Here is an 18,315-nt window from a genome sequence, read left to right on the forward strand (position 1 = left end):
TTTCGAGGGTAATATTTCGGTTTACGGTCATATCTTATTCAGTCAGAAAAGATTTTTTACATCTTCGCTTACTTTCTTCCAAACTAAGGAAATAAACTTGTTGACCCATGTTTGCTTTCCAAAACTCGTACGAATTTCACCGAGAACTGCAAGATTTTTTTATTAGAAAAATATGTGTGCTTATTCGAGGCTGGATTAAATAGCACTAAAACGTGGAGGAATCATCAAACACCTTGTATGTACATCGTCCCAAGAGCCAATGTATGCAAATGCGACCTAAACTACTACGGAACACGAATGTCGGCGATCCGCAGATTCAGAAACTTTTGCTTGTAGTTTATCGGTCAAGTTTGAAAAGTAAATACCTCGTGTATAAACCCGAGGGGCGATGTTTTGACGAGCCACTTCAGTCTCGTCGAGTAGTTTTCAAACCTGACCCAGCAGCAGCGCAGAAAATGACGGTGGTTGAACGTAGTCGGTAAAAGCGAAAATACGAGTTCAAAGAAAAAAAAAACAGAGGTAAAAAAAGGAAAGAAAAGAAACCAACAACACGCTAACAAACCACAAATGGAAGGCAAAAATATTCGCAAAGATCAGGCAGTCAGAAAAGAAAAGAACGACTAAAACTTGAACGAATGTTTCTCACATCCACGCTCGGATAAATATTCGACATTTGAAAATGCGAGAGCTGCAGTTTTAGTTCCTCATGTTTTCAGTCCGTCTCTACACAGGCAAGGAATAAATTAATCTTTACTATCTCCATTTATCGGTCAAACGGAAAATCCCGAAGGAACGGCTACACGGCTAACCCAATTTTGCAGATCCGGACCCAAACACCGTCCTCATACTGTCATCAGTTTCATATAGAGAGTAAATATTACGGCGTGTAGTACGTAAAGACGTAAAATGAGAAGTACGCTTCAAACAAGAACGCCGAGAGTATACCTGGATGCAGTGAAATTCGCGGAGCCTTTTCCAGCGTTTCCATTTAGCACGCGGCGCTGATTTTCCTCTCCTCTTCCTCTTCCTCTTCCTCTCTCTCTCTCTCTCTCTCTCTCTCTCGGTTTACTCGTCAAGCATCCGAGTTGCACGTCCTTGTCTACAGTCCCATTCTACCACGGACAGTTTCCGTTTCTCCGCCATCCATTAGTAGATTGAAAAGTTTACGTACGTAGGTAGTTCAGATTCGCCTATTTGTACTCATCTAACCGCTCCATAACTCCGTGATCTCATGCGGCTCGATTCAGCGGTTCTCCCGGGTTAAACGGGGTTACATCTTCGATAGGCCGACTTTGCTTTCTGATCCATATTTTTAATTCTTTTTTTTCCCTTCCTCTTACGTCGAACCCACCGGTGAAACCGAGGTCTGAAACTCAGGTCATGCTTACACAGGGATATAACCAACGAACGGCACGGCGAGCCAATACCGCTCTCAGTGAAAACGCTACTCATGCACCACCAGTTTACTCTGCATTCACCAACGGCTACTTTATTCTTCCGTTACCAATTACCGCTGTGCAAACTTTTCGGCAATGCTTACTAAAATACTCTCCAACAGCGGTTAGCGTTCTTCCACTTCAAAGGTCCGGAGTTTACGAAGCGAGAATAAAAGTTGAAAAAATCGACCTCGTTCGAAACAACGATTGCTAACATCCTCTGCAGGTAGCTGATATATCATTGATGTCGCTGGGAGTTTCATGAGTAATCGCACAGGTACGTGAGTGTTGTTTACTCTGCAAGTGAGGATCTAGTTTCTTACTGAGAAAAAGAAGCCGGTGTGTAATAAAAACGAGAAGAACATCACCGAGTAGACCAAGAGAAATAGTTATTCTCGGTATGTACGGTGAGGTTCGGCGCCTTGTTCCGTACATGGACGTTTCCGTTTTCGAGGGTGTATACGTGTCCACCCTAATCCCCTTCCGGGGAGACGTAATTAGTAATTAGCCTATGAAGGGACGGAGCGGGCGGACAGTTTTGGTCAGTTCTTCTGCGATCAGGATGAACGTAAACGTGACGCATTCACGTCGCGTCCTTTTGTACCTTTGTGTTAATACCTATGTATAGGTATATGAGTGAGTTTATAAACGCAGTTAGGAAAATTAGCCGAGTTTCCCGAACAATTATCCGACCCGTTGCCACTCAAACTTTTCAGCAGATGAAACGCGTTAATTCGCGACTGTCCTGCGGAGAAACGGTTGTAACATTTTCCGTTGAAATCAATGTTGGAAATGTTCCGCCTAAATGTTTGAATCCTCTTTTCATTTTTCTCCCATTCAGTCAGTTATATTCCCATGTATTTGAATATTGCTCTTTGCGTAGCGATTTAGGGTTGAGTATTGTCACGTCGACCAGACGCGTTTACATGAACCTGTTTCGTACGGGCATCGAGATATTTTATTTGATATTTTGATTGACCCTGCGAAACGTGATCGTGAAAAATTCGAACGCGTCCCATTCGTTGGTTTGTTAACGAAATTCACGTTTCGTCGTTCGAGAAGCGCACGCTTCTGATGTTCCTCGTAACAATATTTCCCGTATCTACGATTGATTCTTTTCTCGACTCTCGCACGACTTGACGTACTTTGAATGACACAAATTTCGAAATGAAATTCTGCCAATTGCTCAATTTCAACCTTCACGGTTTAACGTTCCTCAATCACGAGACGCGTTTCACTAATTGGGCGAGCATGTCTCGCCTCTTGATCGTTATAACTTGTACACAATGGGATAATTGATGCGTACAGGACAACGATCAAAGGTCAAGACGTCTTCTTCAGTCCTTCGAAACTGAAAGCGACAGGCTAAAGTATACTATATAGTATATACACATTGTATACATAGTCATGGATGTATGGTGTGCATAGGTATAGCTGAGGATATACGTCTTCTCGTATAAACTTCACGAATGCTGAATACCTGTCGCTTTCACGGTGCACATATAATACGCATACATACGTATCTTCATTTCTCACAATCTCAAGAGGCGTTAATTATCGTTGAAAATGAAACTACTTAGCGCCAAGCAGGCGGGAGGTCCAGCTTAACCCGAGATGGACCGCGCGGATTGCCTGATGAATTTTTGGTTCGTTTGATACCGTCGAAGGTCTATAACGTAATTTAATCAGCTAATCAACGATCAAACTTATGTGTGCGAGACGAAGCAGCGTGTAAAGGTGGAGATTATGAAAGTAGAAGAAGATAAAAGACTCTGAATCACTAGATCGTTTACGTCGGTTTAACGTAAGCTTATATATGTAGCTGCTTGGAGATATTGCATTACAGCTATATTCGCGAAGGTGCAAAACTCGTGTGTAAAACTTCAAATTTCTAATATTCCCGTGACTTGGGTGCTAAGTCGGTTGCTAGAGCCATGACACATATTACAAGTCTCTGCCATAAACTCTCAAGGTTCCTCGGTAGTCGGTATTGCAGTAGTCAAACTGCTGCTGTTCCAGCTGTGGGTGACTTGGTGGTGTAAAAGATACTACAAGTTACACCTCTTTCTTTAAGTATCTCGTGAATCAATTTCATTCGCGTTCAAAACCAGGCTGTTTACAATTTAATTCAACTCCCGCCGGTGAGTTAATTACGCTTTATAAATACTCGCGAATTATGGATTCTCACCTGAAATCGGGCCATCGATATCGGATATCATATTTGTGAAGCATCAATCAAGTTAGATGGTCGTAATTTCTATCACTTTCGCTAATTAAGGCAGAGTAGAAATCAAAGGATCGCAGCTTTAAATCAGTGTCGTTATGGCTGCAGTAATTCCAAGAAGATTGAAAACTCCAAAATCTCACAATTCGCTCAGCTTCTCCCATTTCGAAAATTGTACGTTCTAATTCTTCACAATGAATTAGTAACGTTCAGTTTTTTATTAATGAATCGATAGTGTTGGAAATGAACCGCGGTTTTTTCAATATCGTGATTATGATAGGCAGATAAGCTTACCCGTGTAGCCGTATGAAAATGGAAAACCACAACGTTCGTGAACCAATTTCGTTGTACATTGAAATTAATACATCCAATACGAGGTTTAATTCTACAAATTTACAATAACAACTGCCATGCATAGAACGGATAATGAAATAGGTCGGTTGATTTAGACAAAACGATGTGTGATGCACAGAGTAGGAAAGTAAATATTGGTAATTTCTGGTGAAATTATTACTATCAATCAGAAATTTCGTGTATCCAATCAAACGAGTGATATCGATGTAACATTGCAGTAATTGCAATGGCTGGAAAATAATTCTCGGTATGCAATCAATATTCGTGATCACATGAAAATGGAAACTTTTGAACGATTTCGATATGTACAAATGATCTTTGCGATACTTGAGTAAATGGTATTAAATGATGTCACAGCTTGAATCATATCGCGAAAAGATGGAAACAATCTTTATTTTGGCTCGTGGCCACCAAAGCGAGCCGAGAATCAAGAACCGTGCAAAAGAATAAAAATTTAAAAAAATAAGCGCGACGCTCATCCACGCGCAGAGAAGATTCAAGTGGAATGAAAGAGATAAGAAGAGCTGAGCAGACAATGAATTCTGTTTTATTCTTTACGTCCATTTTATAAACTGTCTCAAAGTACGAGACTGTGACTTAGCATCTGATTAGTTGCAGGCCAAAGAAGAAAATACTATATACAATGTACCAGTCAAGGAGAATGGAGGAGAAGCCATAGAATAAATTTGTATTTATCGAACGTATGGCATCGGTTGAAATCCCACATAAGAATCCAGCTTCTGAATTTTAACCACTAATAATAAATGTACATTATCTTGACTTACGCAAAGCAGCTGTTCAGCGGTGGCGAGGCAACGTCGAAGATGAATGCCGCAGTTATTTGAAACCGGTTTTCTTTGATGCCACAAAAACTCGTAGGTCTGTAACATAAGTAGGTACCTACATGTTATTCTGCAAGTGCAATATTTCATATTTAAAAAATATATACTATAATATAAATGATGATGATGATGATGATAACAATAATAATAATAGTACAATAAAAAAATTGTTCAAGACCACGCAGTAAATCATGAACGTCTTAAAGTGCTCGAAGGACGATTCTATAGCCTGCAGAAAAGACCATTTCCATTCATTTTACAATACGAGAATATCGTTAAGAATTTAACGAATAAATTTTAAAATAGAAAAAGAACGGTCTCGTATATATGTGAATGGATAGCGAAGAGGCGAGAAAAGTCTGTTGTCAGAATCAGTGCTAGACTTGGACTCAGAGCTCGAAGTGCCAGAAGCAGGTAATTTATGTGGAGCAGGATTGCGACGGTTGAATTAAACGGCAAGGAAAACCGACTTTTCAGCTCAAACGGAACAGGGTTGGTTTATAAAACCATGTCAGCAATAAGCTCTGGTAAATTCACCAGCCAGCCAGCCAGCCAGACAGTCCGTGATCAAGTTAGGAGATGACATCAACCGAAGCCGATCTTATTGTAAGCGTGTACGAATGCGATGACGCGATTTTATGGTTGAAAAACCAAGTCTGATTTTCATTGATCTCCAAGGCATACCTACGGTATGGAGAGCTTAGAATTAACTCCTTTGCACTGCGAAGGGAGTGTAAAACAGGGTAGTTAAAGATCACACAAGCGCCTACCCAGAGTAACTGCAAAATGAAGAAGATATGTAGCAGCTGAGTAGTACCGACATACAGATTCTGTACAACACGTGAACCTGTAGACACGTAATAATTAATACCCTCGTACGCGTCTTCAATTCATTCGATAGTCTGAGTCTGTAATTTACCTTTGATGCGGAGCTGATTAATTTACCAGACGATGTGGAACCGCCGTATGGCTTCCAAATTCGATTACAAGTCGAAGTTACAACGGCAATGAACCCCCCCCCTCCCTATCCAACCTCCAATCCCCGGATGTAAGGAGAGCAGAAGAACGGAGGATTACCCAATCGCGATAATCCTCAGCGCCGACCCGCGTGACCTCGGACAAAATTGAAACGGAAGACAAGAGGTATCCCTCTTTTGTCCGACTGACAATGAGACTTCTCATCTCGTTCGTACAGAACATTTCTCCAAGATCCTCGGTAGAATCTAATAGAGCGTCGCGGCGACGTGGACGCGACGGGGCGTCTTTTGACCCGGAAGAGTCATTGGGTAATACGTTGCACACACGTAATTCTGGAGCTTGTCCTCTGCACACACCCTTGCCACCATCCTTTGTTCGAGGTTTCCGCGATACGCGGTTCGCTTTACGTATATCATACTATCGGAGAAGTGACGGAACGCCCGCAAGCCGTTCCGCTATAAAGTTCCAATGAATAATACAGAGAGCCCCGTCGACTTTACAGAGTGGGAAAAGAAGCCCCGGTAAAATCGAAGGACTGTATATACGAACTTTGTTTGAAATGCAGCTTGCGTAACTTGGTACAAAGCGATATAACGAGGTACATACTTTCTTTGGTTTCATGCAGCATTTCATGAACATCGAGTGTACGGTTCGTGTATATACTTGCTGCGCTGCATGAGTAGGTATACCTATCCGACACCAATCAAGGTTCACGGTCTGGAGTAATAACCGAAGTATCGCCTTGGGAGGGGAAAAAATTTCGATGTCAGAAATAAGCGGCAAGATTTATTAACGGCGATATGCGATAACGAAGTGAAGCGAATTGATTGATATTGTCAGTTTATCATCACTCTGACCTCGGACATTTCTGTTACCAAAGACGTACGACTGTCTCAACTATCACGTGGCACCAAGATTCAAAATTATACACTTACGGTCACTTCGGTCCATGTTTCACTGTAACCTAGATGATCGAGTACCATGATCCATGAGAAATCGTTGGCGCGAAGAAGACGGTTTATTGCACGAGATGCTTCTAATAAAGTTCGTGCGAGGCCGAGGTTATATCTCGTACTTTGTACTTCGAGTTTGAAGATCGAGAATCAAGTCTGGGATGAGGGTGTGAGAAAGATGGCGTGCGTGTTGCTAATTTTATCGATACAGAGAGAGAAGAGACCTCGAGGCATTCGGAGCCATAAATTTTTGATTCTGTTTGAAGTCAACGACCCTGGCGGCATGCCGCCGACAATCTCCGTACCGATTACAAGGCGAGAGTGATGACCTTGGCCGGTTGCAAACAAGGTATAAGAGTATCGAATCCGGTCGTGTTGATTAAAATCCAAGATTTTTACAGGGTATATCCAAGAACTGGTCTTGCGTAGATATATACAAGCGACAAAGGAGACAGTGACCTCGGCCGATGAAAAAAAAGACCCGTTAGGATATTAAGACGCCGAATCAGCAGATTATAATCACAGTCATTTTTCTCGACGCGTTACTACGCAGCTTTTAATCAGCCTTTAAATTCCTCGTTGAATTAGCTAAAAAATACGATCACGATCTCGATCTCACCAGTCCCTCTGAAAGCCATTCAAATTGTACCCAATAATTGATTTTTAATTAGTGAAAATGAAGCCTGAAGGAGTCGCTTGTACGCGGGAACGGGATAGAAAAGAAACTCAAGTAAAGTCACGTTTTTTTACAGGTACTACCGTCGGTGTGGCTCACATACGATCATTATCCGTACACGTATTGCAGAGCTTCAGCGACTGGGAGTAACGCGTATACTTCGTAATTCCTAGGTAGAATCGTGAGCCACATTGTTCTGGGGTATCTCGGAGAACCGCAAGCGGTAAGAATCGTCGGTCCATCCTTTAATTACTCCTGGCGCCGGCAAAGATATTATCCTTCCGTATAGACTCGGGGAGAAATGTCCTTTCTTCATTGAGCTGAACCAAGCAAGCAGCGCGTTCTACCTTACTTCGAATTCCAGACAGCCTTCTTGACTCGCCGTCTCACGATATAAGGCACAAAAGTATTCGTTATAAAGATCAGGCATCTTACACCGTGTGATGTACGTCAAATGCAGAACAGTTGAAAACGTTTCCCTTAGAAACGCCATTGCGAAACTGCACTTACCAAGGAAGAAAAACCGTAGCACCTTTTTCTCTAATTTCATTTTACTTCTTTTTTCCCTCCTCAAGTTACACGCCATTCCACTTTTTTCCAGCTTTCTTTTTCTTCACGCTTGTTTCGCCTCTTATTTGCAGAGCCCATCTTAATTAAGCCTGGGCGAGAACCGGAGTCGGCATAAGGCGTGATATAAGAGCCTGCATATCTAATTCAACAGCGAACAAATTAGAATGACGCCTGACAGCCAAGTAACAATCTTGAATGAGCAAACGAGGAAGATCAACGATGATTATGATGATAATAATAATAATGATAAATTTATTCCCGGCAAAAACGACGATTTGGAAGATGAAAAATCAAAACTCTCGTTATTTTTCGGCACGTAAAAACGGTGAAAAATTAAGAAACGGAATAAGGAATAACGTACTGTAGTCTAAGAGGAAAGGAATCGTCCCGCGAAAACTACGATCTCCGGGCTCAAGTGGAGCCGTCGGTATACCAACTTCTATTCATGCATCATGCAGAGTTTTCTTGGGTCAAGTTGAAGATAACGAGTCGCACTTGTAGCTCCGATCGTTGAACCCTTACCCAATAGCCCATTCACCCGGAATGCAAGCTGGTATTTCAGTTATATAGGTAATACAGCGTTTGCCAAAGTTTTGATTATTCCAATTTCGATAGGAGCCAAAGTCTAGCGTCGAGAGCGAGCACAAAAGAGAGGAAAACAACAACGTTCGCGAATCACGCTCGTTTGTTGAAAGGTGTAATTTTCGTCTGAATTTTTGCAGTTCTAGGGTACGCTGGTAATAAAGTTGAAAATAAAAAAAAAAACAGAAAAAAAAATACGAGGAAATCGAATAAAATTTCGATAGTGAATCGAGCGAGCTACGTGACCGGATGGTGTGAGAACAATAACAGGTATCCGCAGTAGGTGCTCGCTGGAAAAGCGTAAAATCAAATGTTTTATCCGGGAGAAAAAGTTTTTAAATAATTAATTTCGTATAAATTAAACGCACATGCACGAAACGCCAGAGACATTGCGCCGTGGCTGTTGTAAATTTAAAACTTTTTCTTTTTTCAACCTACCAAAGTTTCAAACCAATAATTTGCGGTTAAACAATTACAGAGACTAATTGGAGTGGCGGTAAATGATCGACGTGATTCAGAATTACTTTTTACGTATAAATGCTGGTCGACGCTAAAACCACGGCGACTCTGGTCTCCTCTCGAAAATCTCCCGATGATTTGCAACCAATTTGATTCGTACCAGCGGATTGATAACGTCACTTCCGTATGATGAATGGAACGATTTGCGGTAGGAGCACCTGTACCGTTGACGTTTAAAAAATGGCCATTTCCTGAATGATTAATTCATTAATAAACGAATGAATTACATCGAGTGAGTTTTATCGGTATAATTATAGGATGGAATCACATTCACTCTGACTCGTGGAACTGGTTTATTTATTTATTTATTTACTTATTTCTTACTGTTTGCCAACTCTTCGTATTGATTGAAAAAATTCCGATGGTATAATTACCTCGGTAGTAAACATGCTTGTTATACAAAAAAAAAAAGAAGAAAATCACGAGTAATAGGCAAACTGGCTTCAATAATTTTCACTTGAAAGCTGAAATTTCCACGCATAAAATGCTTGAAGCGATATCTCGACCTATTCAAAGTAATCTACGTTATTCCGCGACCAATAAAGATTTTTAAATTACCTTCATTCAAGTATTTTCCGCATAGCTACCAATCACTGTCGAAAAGTCAGTGAGTTCGACTGAATAACCGGCTATCCTGCTATAGTTTCAACTTCTTTCGACAGTCGCGTTCGGATCTGTTATCACTCAGATCCACGTAATAGGTATACGTGTAACACGATCTCTCAACATCAAGGATTACACGTAAAAAGTTTTGCCGCATCGAGCAGCAGACATGGATTGGAATATAAACTTCGATTATTGTGCAAACACAGTGAAACAAAATGAATCGCAGCTTCGATAAAATGTCAGTTAAATCCTCATTGCAGGATGCAGTCACGCCCGGCTCTACAATGTCTACACATGTGTGTGGAATTTTTTTATTTATTCGTTTGTTATTTGAATACGATTTTTCCTTATATTTCCAACAAATCCATTAACGTTCGCCAGCCGCGCTGCAGTTTTTAGCGTTTCGCATATAAGCAGCGGATTCGCCAATTCCGTCCATTTATTCAATTTCCTATTCACCATTCGAATTGGTCCTTTGAAACATCCCTTACATAATGAAGAGGATTCAGATTAGAAACGCGGACCAGCAAATTGCGTTATACGTATAGGTACGTATCAACAAATCACACATATAGCTGTTCGAGAACCAAACTAGCCGTTTTCCTGTAGTCAACGAAAAAGTTTATTCCCTGACCTTTGAAAGCGTAGAATATCACTTGCGTCGAATCGCACTCGACAACCATAAACCATTCACTCACGTCTGCGAGGGTATTCAACTCTTGTTAAATCCACTCCAAAATACCAACCTCTTATTTATTTATTTATTTTTTTTTTTTATTTTTTTTTCTTCTATTTTGATTATTTTTTATTTCCAATATATTCAATGTTTTATCACCACACCGTCAGCGGCTGACTTTTGTAATTGACCAAAGTTGTGTAAATTTATGTATCGAAACACACCCAAAACTTTGCTGATCATGATTTAAATCCGGTTTTTTGACCTATGCGCGCAGTTGATGTGGAATAAAATTTCTCGCCAATATTTCATCGCATTACTATAAATAATATATACTCCTCGAGACATTTGTTAAACCTTTCCAACGCAATTTTTTGGCGAAAAAACGTAATTCAAAATTAATTTCAAGTAATTGAACTTTCGAATTTTTTATCACATCAATATTTCTTTTTCAGTTCAATCCTGGCTATCATTGTCTCTGCATTAATACAACGACATTTCACACACAAGTGAAATAGATACCCACACACACACACATACATATATATCCAAATATACACGCGGGAAAGTCTATCGTATCTCAAAGCCCTGCACGGGCAGACGGATTTGGTAGATTATTTCTATCATTTGGGACAAAAGATAGCTTCGGTTTGCCTTGAATGCAGATGCCGGCATTATCCCAGCCGTGCAGTGCTGATAGCCACCTTTCCCCCGCCGTAGCACCGCCGCCGCCGCCGCCGCCGCCGCCGCCGCGAGCTGGCAGGACGTGAATTGCATTCGTAACACGGGAACAACCTTATTAAGATAACAACCTTGACGAAGATGTGCGCAAACTGCAAAGTCTATAGGTATGTGTCGTAGCAGCTATACACCTGCAGCAATAATATCATTTTTACAACCATCTTCTTTATCCCGCAACTTTTTCCTCTTTCGAAATATTCTCCTCATCTGCATCGCATGTATACATATATATATATATATATATATATATATGTATATACACATATAGGTAAAGGCTTAAAGGTTGCTGTTGAACCGAATCACCGCAATGCCTGTAGCATATGGCGAGTTTATTATCATTGATATAAAATAATAAATCGAAAATTTTCAGAAACAATTCGTCAAAGTCTGCAGAAAACGTAGCGAACTGTGGATAATATCCATCAAATTCGCGAATAAGGGGATCCTGGTCTGGTGACAGTGTACCTACATTATAGTGATCCCGATCTACTTGGGGTCAAATCGAATGATTTACGCATAGCTGATCGGAGATCGGTATTATTATACCTATATGTATACAGTAAGCAAACGAATAACGCAAACGTTAATCCAAATACCTCGTGGGAATCGAATTGTGCAGCGGATTGGTTGGCATGATCCGCGTAATAGCAATAATTTATCGCGATAACGATACCTCGCACACACATATATATATATTAGTATACATATAACGTATGTACGTGTGTATGTATACATAATACACGATAGGCAAATGACGTTACGATACCAGACTAAAACCTGCGTAACTCAGTCGGACGGCAATTTAGGACACAAAGGTGTATAAATCAACGGTATGATACGGATTGACGTATTATAGGACCGCTTCCGAGAATCCTGCCCCAACACATATAGATTCTACGCGATGTGCAAGTATGGCATTAGTATTGTTCTCCAATAATTGAACTGTATGACTAAATCCGAACGTTTCACAGTCACGCTTGTAATCAAATACCTGCGATTCACATCCTGATCTAAATCGACTCATCGTCAGCTCTTATAACGCAGTGACGTGCGTATTACCTACATGTAGAGAAAATTACATAATCATACGACATAATATACCGTTTTATCAAACCTATGGTCAAAAAAAATTCACGACCTAAACTTGGGGGCAATAACTGTGTAATAATAAAGAGAGAATCAAATCAGCGTGATAATCCGTGACTGATACTTATTTATGAGAAATAAAAGACCTCGCGGAAATGAGTATCCCTCCCCCTATATACCCTATAAACGCAATCGAGGGTGGAAACTGGACTGCAATTTTACACGGAGCAACGATTAGCGATTTCATTAACGCCTGAGGTGACTGACCGGAGAGGTGAATAAATCTGTATAAAATGTCGTTGTGAAATTGTATTTTATTTTTAATACTTTCGTATTTCTTCTTTGTTTCGCTTTTATTTCCTTTTTTTTTTTTTTTTTTTTGTTTCGCTGGATTAAACAACGAAGGGGAACAAAGAGGAAAAAGTTGATACCCGCCCTTCGGAAGAATGCAGAGAATAAGCTTAACAATGGCGTGACAACGGTCCGCTTCCGAAGGGTGTAGGTACAGCAGCAAGGGGTGAGTTCTCTACTTATTCTTCGGACGGCATATCAGACTCGGAGTTTGGCCGCTTTAAGTTTCGTGACTTTTTTTTTTTATACATATAATACTTCTTTATTTTTTTATTTTCGTTATAAAGCCACACTGGCAGGTATCGCGAAATTCTCAACGCGCGTGGATCGTAATCGTTTAAGTTTCCCACGTTTCTCAAGTATTTCCATTAGAAGACGTGGAAAGGGCAGAGCAGCGATCTTATTCTAAGGGAGTTTCTTAAGCCTCGCGCATTCGAAAACTCCGTTAACGAAATCGACGCTTCGAGAAAAATGTCAATTCTCCGAGACAGCACTTATACTTCGAGGAGGAATCTATGTTAGCTGTCATTACGCGCGAAGACTGGCTAAATTTCAATAAATTTCAATAAATTTCAACCTTGACATAGATTTTCTTAAGCTCTCCTCTCACTCTCTCTCCCTCTTGCCGTTACTCTCTATATATTCCGAAAACAACCGAATCTTCACTCTAGGCGTACAGTTGAGTGCACGACTATACATATGTATGTATACTCATACGTATACGCAAGTATATTATATATTCTAACATGCCTTCGTGAAATTATTATACATGTATTGAGAATTTTTTCCTTGAAAAACATCTTTTTCCTTTTATCTCGCTGTTTTTTTTTCTGTTTTCTCCTTCTCCTCCCGCCTTTATCCCGTCAAAATTAATACCTTCGCGGAATCGTCTTCGATTAATTATCATCGCCTCGCCCTATATTTGCGAAACGTATGAAAAACAAAAAAACAAAAACAAAGTAAAGTACGTATACAAATATCCGGTCGATTGATTGAATACTAGGAATTTTACCTTGTATTTTTCCTCCCCTTAATTTAATATTACCTCACGATCAAACTAATCAACCTAACGACAGAAATGATAAACATCTTAACACGTAATTAAGCAGACATCTCTTGGGCCCAAAAAGCTTATATACATATATAACCAAGTAGGTATGAAATGGTAAGTATATATAATATAAGTATGTAAGTCGAAATTTGCGAATCTCTTGGAATTCTACCTCCTTGACGAACCGCTCTTCGAATCAATCTGTTAACCATGTTACACGCGGCTTTATTCATGTCTGCATGCTAAACCTCGCTATGAGTATCGAATACCTTTGCAAGTACTCGACTGATGAGAAAACGGAGGTACTAAAAATATGAGGCCCTATGCCAAGAGGCCACGACACGTGAGACCCGCTGTCGGCTAGTCGGCCGGCCTGGGATCATGCTGAATTGAAAGCCAATCTTCTCGTCAGCTATTACGAAGCACAGGAATTGAGTTACGGCGACGAGGAATAGGGCCGGAAATCCAATTGCAATGCAATTTTCCAAGGGAAATTTGACGTAATTGTTTCTAGCGGGGGAAACTTTACCCGCAAAACTCAACCCAACTCCTCTATACCTACGTTACGCTGTGACAGACAAAGGTTCTATTGGTTCTAATACGAGATAGATTTTTCCACTTTTTTAAACGACATAAATTATTTAAAAAAAATTGTTTCACTCTTACGATTATTATTATTATTAATTGTTAGATTATTCCTGATTCTCGTTTTATATTGGGTGAGAGAAATTACAGTAGTTATTGAATTTAAACCGACCACCCGGTACAACGTCATCAGGAGGGGGAGGGGGGGAATATTGGCACGTGTGGAATAAGGTGGTAATTAGCCATAGAATGTCGCGTCATTATTAACGCAATAGGGGTATGACACTTGCGTTATGAATTTTCATCAGCAGGATCTGAATATTCGGCGTTAAACTGACCTTCCCTAATCCGGCGGTATCCAAATTCCGAGGTAACGCGTTGAATGAGTAATGAAAACCGGTAGCCGGCTGTTAACAAAAACTTCACGTTCTAGCTGAGGAGGACGAAAAATAAATCACAATTTTCCATAGGCAAAAGGTCTTCTCTAATTGTAAAAAACTATGCAACGTGAAATACGAATAACGACCCGTATACCTAAAAGCGACGTGATTCCGAGGCTATTAAACAGGGATTCGAGAAACACTGACAAATATCCGAGAGAAAGGATTTCAAGGTGTCAGGCGAAGCCAGGATTCGATTCGTGATGAAAATAAATCGATACTTCGGTGAAAGGGCGGGGAGGGGGGGGGGGGGCACAGCTGCTAAAACGGAAGATTTGGTGTTCGAATACTAATGTCTGAAAAGACGAAACAACACTGCGACTTGTAATCTGACGTGTTGAAATCGTTTTAAATCGCTACTAAGAACCAATGATTGAAGCATTTAATGCGAACGACTTACGCTTTGTTTCATCTTTTCATTGCTGTTATGCCCAAAGTGTTCCGTTGGTGCTAAATTCAGTTGAAATGTCGTCAGAATCGCTGCCAAATGTGGGAAACTGCAGCGAGATATTGAGGATTGAAAATAATATGTATATAGGAGCTCTAATTGGATCTGTCGAAAGGGTGACGGGTCGTTTCAACGTTATGTGAATACACGAATCCAATTTTTTTCCACAGACTAGTAATTTTTTATTCCTCCGAATTTTCGATATCCGTATGTTTCCGTCGTCGCGTCATAGCGTGTCTTTGCTGTTCTCCAGTAACCGTCGGACATAAATGTAGGTGCTTGGCTACTGTACCACCCACTACCAAGTGAAGTACTTCGAAACCGGAAACGCCAGTGTATGATACGTAGGTATATCATATAGTATTGCTAAGTACCGGGAGAAGGTAAAAAATCCTGAAGAAATCCTCTTCCTCTTTAGAGACGTTAAATTATATTGTTACAGCGAGAACCTGGTGGTATATAATAACGCAATGCAGATTAGGCAAGTAGCTATGTATAATACATACATACAACGCTTTGCTGCTCTACGCAATATCGTCCCTCAAATTGCCGCTGGAAATTTGTCCGTGAAGTGGACGAAGGTATTCCCCTGTATCCCGGTGTATTCCGATAGTCCCAAAGGAGCAAAGTTTGTTCTGTTGCGCGCCAGCGAATTCCAGGTGATTGCATTCTTTGTCCGGTACGTGGACAGAACGGTTAACAACCACCGACCCTGCACCACGTTACCTACCAACCTACCAACCCTGTCCTACCCTTCCCTACGTCCCATCGGGTCGCTATCCGTATCATGAATAGTAACGAGGATAGTAAGAATACCAAATGCAGTAATTCACTCCGAGATATTCAAGTTTGTAGAGTTACTAAAAAAATTAGACCAAGAAAAAAAGTGTACTGCGAATAAGTATTTAGAGTGCCTGTTACAGTCAGTGATAGTTACATTAGGTCGCAGTTGAATAATTACTTGACATTGCATTATTCTTGCACGAAAATCAAATTATTACAACAGTAACTGGAAAGTATAATACGAATAATCATGTCCAAATAGAGCAGTAATATTTTACAGATGTCAGATTCTTATATGGTTACAGGTAAAGAAACTCATTTTCATTTTATACCTAGACCATTCTTCCAACAGATTTCCACGATTATTACCAATGCGGAATATTATTTCAATATTACTGGTTTCAGTTTGATTTCGGAGATCACGAAGTGATTTCGAATAATATTAACACGTCAATATCGCTGCGGTGAAATACCTCTTGAAATCGATACAAGAACTGCAGTACGAAAACAATTAAAATAAACGGAAACATACAAATTAATACAATAATTTCAACAATTCGAGAGGACATGAATGAAGTGCAAACTATACTCGTGCATTCGTGTAGAAATATAATGTCAGCGTCGACAAGAAATAAGATCAAAGGCTCATACGTTGCACTTCTCTCAAACAAGGAAAGCTAGCCTGGTGATATACTGTAACTCCTTAGATATGTATAATACTCGTACTCACAGTAGTTGCGTTCCGACCGCCTCGTTCGCACAGAAATGTCAACTCTGCGTGGCAGAAGCGTGGAGAAGCATGTATGCACGAGTTGAGAACACACGCCCCTGGTGTGCATTTGCACGTTAGTTATAGATGTTATTCGAATAGCTTTACAGGTATGTATGCACATCCACGTCGTCGACTTTCGAATAAGCACACACGCGAGTGTGTATAGGTACACATGCATATTGCAGGGACGTCAATGCGGTGCGATGGAAACGGTAATCCCCGTGTATCCATGGGGTGAAACCGATCTAGGATGAGTTGCACAGACGTACATGATTTTATACGGCACAGAGAAGCAGTCGGGCACGTTTCCGCATGGTGTCCTCAAGATAAGGTGAAACACACCGCACTGCTGCAATACGACGAGGAACAAGGAAGTCCTGATATCGAAGGGTGCGGAGAAAGTGCTGAAAACATGCTCCCGAGTTCTCCATTTCTCGCGACTATATGTAGATACTCCCTTCTACACGTGGGGATGAACGACACGTGACTCGTGGAGTTTGCTTCTATTCCGCACTGTCCTCAACCGAATCGCGCATTCAAGGATCGATGAATGCTTCGCCTCGCAGCTTCCTCAGTGGTTGTCAAATAACGATTTGTCCCCCCCTCACGTCGTTCCGAATACGACACCGTAGACTGTACGAGATCTAGAAAACTTTATCTGATTCCGAACTTTGAGGTAAAATGTTATTCATCATTGAGCATTAATCGCGCAGTGACTGTTACGACGGAAATCACCGTTTTATTAATACACAACGTTCGATAACTTTTGAAGCATGCGTTGCGATCTGCAACAACGCCGCGCCAGACTGAACGAATGGTCTTGAAGAAAGGAAGGGTTTAAGGTGCTGCTGTGGTGGGTGGATTTGGAAGGAGGTTTGAGGGAGAGAAAAAAAAAAGGGGGGGGGGGGGAGAAATCGAAGTGGATTCAACCTCTGGGAATTGGCTCCTATCTGTCTATCTGATCGTAGATAATTTGGTAGATAATCGCGGAGTTGCGTATACATACTTCCCACCGCAACTACTACTACTACTACTACTACTACTACTACTACTGTAGCTGGGTATCGTTGATCGCGGCGAATTGGACAAGTGGATAGAAATTCAATGCCTTATCTCGGAAGCCTCGTAGGTTATATCTGCGCTGAGACATCTTCGGAAATACACAATCGTACGAGTGTATCTGCACGTTTTATACTTTGTACGACATTTTGACTCGCCATAAAGCTATCTTAACGTATATACCATTCAAACATAAACTGTCGTGCGGCAGTCGATTTGATCGTAAATAAACCAGCTATATGTGTATACGGATTACAGGTTTCATCGAGCAAAAAAAAAAAAAAAAAAAAAAAAAAAACAAGTAATAAATTATCTGGAATGCAATAGAAATGACGCACACTGCTTGAAGTATAGAAATTCACGCGATGACATGCGTCGACACAAATTGTAGTGGAAAATTTCGTTTTCCAATCAACGGGAGAGTCGCTACTAATGGAAACGCGGTACATTTATTGCGTGGCTGTGGATTTCAAATCATGCGCGCCGATCAGTGAAACGTTTCAATTTTATTGTACCTGTCGGCAGCTTTTCCTACATTATATACCTATATACATACGTAGATACAACAATTCAAACTTTAATA

At 40.7% G+C, this 18,315-nt stretch overlaps 1 protein-coding gene across 4 annotated transcripts in view; it reads right to left on the bottom strand.

The window, feature by feature from the left end:
• LOC124415893 (Ig-like and fibronectin type-III domain-containing protein 1) overlaps window positions 1-18,315 on the bottom strand; it is a 156,412-nt gene that overhangs the window by 72,723 nt on the left and 65,374 nt on the right. For 3 of the 4 annotated variants that reach the window (XM_046896597.1, XM_046896595.1, XM_046896596.1), the window contains one exon: window positions 4,800-4,895. The exons of the other annotated variant lie outside the window; for it this stretch is intronic. The gene's annotated coding sequence lies outside the window, so the exon portion shown is untranslated. The remainder of the gene's footprint in view (window positions 1-4,799; window positions 4,896-18,315) is intronic. 4 annotated transcript variants of the gene reach the window in all.

Source organism: Diprion similis, chromosome 2, assembly GCF_021155765.1.
Source record: "Diprion similis isolate iyDipSimi1 chromosome 2, iyDipSimi1.1, whole genome shotgun sequence".
In the NCBI taxonomy this organism is placed as follows: domain Eukaryota; kingdom Metazoa; phylum Arthropoda; class Insecta; order Hymenoptera; family Diprionidae; genus Diprion; species Diprion similis.